This window comes from Berghia stephanieae, chromosome 10, assembly GCF_034508935.2.
Source record: "Berghia stephanieae isolate SIO BIC M18660-M18661 chromosome 10, UCSD_Bste_1.3, whole genome shotgun sequence".
Taxonomy (NCBI): domain Eukaryota; kingdom Metazoa; phylum Mollusca; class Gastropoda; order Nudibranchia; family Aeolidiidae; genus Berghia; species Berghia stephanieae.
In genome coordinates this window covers 13913613-13919009 of record NC_088369.1, presented here as the reverse complement: position 1 = coordinate 13919009, position 5397 = coordinate 13913613, and positions in this window count along the sequence as shown.

The following is a 5397-nucleotide window of genomic DNA, read 5'->3' as shown; positions in this document are numbered from 1 at the left end:
GTAACTGTAACTGCTTGAAAGCATCGTGCAAGATGTGCTGGAAGGTTACCACACCTCGATATCCATCGGCGGCCGCCGCCCTTTGTCTAATTTAAGATTTGCGGACGATATTGACCTACTGGCAGGCACAGAACCAGAACTACAAGACTTAACAGACCGCCTAGCTGAATGTGCACCGCAATACGAAATGGAAATAAGTACCGAAAATCACAAATCTTGGTGAACAGCAACGCAGAAAGCAACACAAACATCACAGTGGGAAATGAAAAACTAAAAGAGGTCACGACATTCAAATATCTAGGTGTGACACTAAGCAAAGATGGTACTAGCACAATTGAACTTCGAAAGAGAATTGCAATGGCAACATCAGTGATGACTCAATTAACAAGGATTTGGAAAAGTAGCATGAGTCTTAATGTAAAGGTCAAACTGTATAAATCACTGGTGTAGTCAACCTTGTTGTACGGATGCGAAGCCTGAACACTTACAATGGATGCACAACGGCGCATAGGGGCGTTTGAAAGCAAGTGCTATAGAAGACTGCTACGCGTGTCATATACGGAGCATCGCACAAATGAAGACGTCCTGGAAGAACGGGCATAGAGAGAATAGAAGCTCGGGCAGGCCCACAAGAACCTCTTCTAATGACTGTGAAGCGCAGAAAACTGTCTTGGTTTGGACACCATACTCGACATGATAGCCTGAGCAGGACAGTCCTACAGGGCACAGTCGAAGGCCACAGAAGAGGGCGCCAAAGAAAGATGTGGCTGGACAATATAAAAGAATGGACAGAGATGTCGGTTCCAGAGCTGCTACATAGGGCTAGCAACAGGCAGGCATGGGGGAAGACTGTAACTTCTGCTTCACACAAGTCCTCCCGACGACCATCCGGTCATGGGATTGAGTGAAGTGAGTGAGTGAACTGTAACCGGAGTGGGGTGAGTTAGGGGTTCGAGCTCCTTTCTAGGCATAATATTTTCTTTCCTTTTTTTTAAAATTTGTACTCCCTTGGAAAAAATTCATAATTTTCAACTTTAACACGTTGACCCCATTCCTGGTGACTCGAAAAGTTTTATCGACTTTTAACATTTAAAAAAAATGTATTTACTTTTATTCACTTTTGAGTTTATTATTTTAATTTAGGACACAGTGAAGATTTTGGATACGAGATACTCTTTCCTGAAAAAGACCTGTAGTTTAATTCGTTCACCTGTAATTTGGGTAAATAGACATGTATTTTAAGCTGACTATTGTGTTTCTCTTACTTATAATGCCAGGTTCCGGCGAGGTTTGTTGGGACAATGACGGCTTTATGTTTGGTGAAATTGTTCTAATTCAATCTGACATAATTTAAAGATGAGAATTCTTTTTTACTTTAAAAAAAATTATTGCACAATTTAATTCCTTTAGGATTTTGTTATGATAGTTATTGAAATTAATCCACTAAGTAAGCTATTGAGTCAAAATTTATGCATATGACTGCTTCTCTCTCAGTCTCAGCCAAGGTCTCCGGCCAGGGCCAGGACAAAACCAAGTAATTTTATTCCAAGACAAGAGCAAAAACGTATAGAGGAATGGGATGAGAGAAACAGCAAGTAATCTCTCTGTCCATGATGGGGGGGGGGGGGGGGGGGTCCAATACCCCCTGGGGACAAGTTTGTCATTTAAAGGGCCTACGTAGAGGGCATAATCTGAAACAAATTGGCTGACATATCATACACTCAAATGGTTTCAAATGAAGACAGCCAACTTTCCCCCACCCTAAGGGGAATTCCACCCACAGAACTCCAGGACGAGGACAAAACCTCACAGCAATACCTATTGGAATTAATTACCCCCCTATTATTGTTAGAAGACATTACTATTATATTTCTGGAGTACAATCTCAAGTGGCTGTTCATGAATTCGAGAACAGAATACAAAGATGCAACAAGTGACAAAAACGAAAATGAAAACAACAATGAGGGAAAAGATCAAACAAATAGGTTTTATGTAGTTTGCTTTCATTCCAATATTTATTGAACGATCTTATTTCAAAAGGCAATACAAAATGAACATGTGTGTATGCAAACTGTAGGTCCTAGAGGTCCCAACTCATAACTTTAAAACCACTGAAAATTTTCGCAATCAACATCCGAAACCAAAATACAAAAGAAACGCACATGAACTTATCAAATTCATAATTAATCAGCATTATTATATCACCATGAACAATATATAATCATAATAGCTATAGTTAGGTATCTCTACCATTACAATTTTAAAAGAGGCATAGTTATTTATTTTTTAATGACTCAATTTCCCTTCACCCTTACAGTATTATCAGACTAGCCATTATATAGTCATTTACAAAAGAAACTGGACATATTTTATTTGCTATTATCTAACATAAGAGGAAACATATTGGTACATAGGACATAGCTTAAAGAAGTAGACATTTTTTTCTTCCTGTTGATGTAGCACATGCCTTTAATTTAATACTTGAGCTTTTATATAATTATAGATCATCTATAACTTATTTATTAAAAGCGGTTTAGAGCATGACTTTATGGAATTTGCGCGCTGTACAAATGATTTATCATTATCTTCCTTATTCAGTGACACACGTGAGAAGTAGCAGCGGACCGCCAAACAGGTCGATATAAAAGTTACATATTATAAACACGCACCAAAATATTTCGGATATCATTTATTTCACATACGCGTTGCTACGTACCAAATGTTCACTCTCGGTGAACATTTCTTTTTTGAAATATCACCAACCCGTAATTCAGACCAACGCGAACACTTTTGCATAGAGTTGATCGACTGAGGTGAGCACGTGAACTCCAGGCCTGGGATTAGAATATGTGGGATGTCATTTTGTTTACAGACAAAATGCTTTATGAAGTGGATTCCAGAGACAAACATACTTCGTGCTATCGATGTTGAGGTGACCGTTTCAAAGACGAAACCATCAGTGAAATGACGAATCGAGAATATGGATCTGTAACTGTAATGATGTGGGGAGTGATGATTGGTGGCAGAAAATAGTTAATAGGAATCAACCAATGACTCAGCTCAGCGATATTCTTGAACTAATTATTGTCCCGTCTATTCGGAATCAGAATAATCAGGTGGTGATATTTCAGTATAACGCATGAGCGCATAGAGGTCGGCTAATATCTGCTTTCCAGAACGAATTAAATTGTGCCTTGAATTTTTTAAAAAGTAAAGACGATTTCTCATCTTTAAATTATGTCAGATTGAATAAGAATAATTTCACCAAGTATAAAGTCGCCATTGTCCCAACAAACCTCGTCTGAACCTGACCTTACAATAAGAGAAAGACAATAGTCGGCTTAAAAAGCATGTCTATTTATCCCTATTACAGGTGAACGAATTAAACTACAGGACTTTTTCAGGAAAGAGTCTCTCGTATTCAAAGTCTTCACTATGTCCTAAATTAAAATAATAAACTTAAAAGTGAGTAAAAGTAAATACATTTTTAAAAAATGTTAAAAGTCGATAAAACTTTTCGAGTCACCAGGAATGGGGTCATAGTGTTGAAGTTGAAAATTATAATTTTTTTGCCAAGGAGTACCAAAAAAAAGAAAAGAGAGAAAGCAAGAAAATATTATGCCTAGAAAGGTGCTCGAACCCCCAACTCACCTCACTCCGGTTACAGTTACGCTGTGCTAAAACAGCCGACCACCTCGCCTTGTGGCTCTCGGTCAAACAGTTTAGCCCTTATAATCTCTTCCGGTGTACTGAATACACAGCTGTGTATTCAGTTCACTGATGGACGGAAAACACAGTTCCTAATAAGAATCAAAGATACCACAGCTCGTTCTTTCATAAACGTTTCATTTATTGATACCGTATAAATGGAATTCAGAAAGAAGTACCCATACAACCATAAAGAATTTTTTAAAAATAGCGGTAGTTTTATTCTCTATTGTCTGCTAGAACTTCTCTTCTCTCATCATTTCTTTATTACTATAAAAAAAGAGCATTTCTATTAATAAAGGGCCTGCTCTATTCACTTGTCTGTCTGAATTTCTATTAATACTAACCTTATGGATGAGTGAATATTTAAAAGCAACAACAACAAAAATCTATTTTCATGTTTTATTACTGATTTAACAGCATAAATCGACCAGTTATTTAGCATACATAAAATAATATGAGTATCGATCGACCAGCTAGACATTTGACGTGAAAAGGATAACGAATGTCAGGTTGGTAAAAAATGAACTAAATTAAAATATACTGAAATTAGACAGCCAATTTGTTACCTGATTTTCAAAAGTGATGACAATAATTACTGTAATGAACCCATAAACACAATATTAAAACATATCTACCAATTATTGACTAATATTTAATAAAAAAAACTGCAAATAAATGTAGTATCTAAATCTTTGATGTTAAGATATTACTTGGTTCTTTGACTCATGATATAACTGACATAATGGAAGTTTGTTGATGTTCTTGAGATCCTCTATCCTGCACCTACCTGAAATCGAAAAGAAAAACAAACCAAATCTACAAGTATTCCATCAGTAATTCGTATCAATTTCCAAGGTAAAACCATTCTTTATGATAGTCTGATCTTTTTTCATACTTTCTCACTCAAGGCGTTCTTCTTTCAACCTGATCCTGGTTAGTGGTTAGTAGGAGTAGGAGTAAAAAGTAAGGTTGTTTTGATTTTGTGCTCACTACTGTTGTTGTAGGTGTATTGTCATTGTCGACGAAGTCGAGGCAAACACTTTCACTTGCACTCATGTTGTTGTTAGTTTGTGGCCCATTGCATTATTACAATAATATCGATCAGTGGTCAACCTCAATATCAACTTTCACTTCAACAACCAATCTTCATCAATCAGAGTGTCTATCTGCTAACAATACAATAACAAACTCAAAGTTTGCCCCAATAATTCAATACCCAATTCATGGGTAGGTTCAGGTAGTTTGATTTTTTTTCGAAATAAAAATTATTAATGAATTTTACATAGATAGCTAGGCCTTTAAAAATCATTTAATATGATACCTTACTTTTAGATCTAGGATAAACGGTTCCAAAGTTATGATGATTTTACTACTAAACTACTACGACAAAGCAGGCTGACCAAGCCAATGATGTTGATAGTGGTTATGATTACAAGGAGAATGAAACTTTTATTGTGTGTGCTACAACTTGTACCAATAATAATCTAAATGATTTATCTTATTTCATCAAATTTCACGTAGTTGCAAATTTTTAGGTTTTCCCAAGCAAAATTCCATAAAAGTGCCAAGCCATTTCCCTTTATTCATTATTTTTTAGAAGAATTCAATACTGAATGTCTTTGTGTCATAAATTTTTTTTTCTTTTTGGGGTGAAAGTATTTGAATATGGATTGTGACATAAATGCA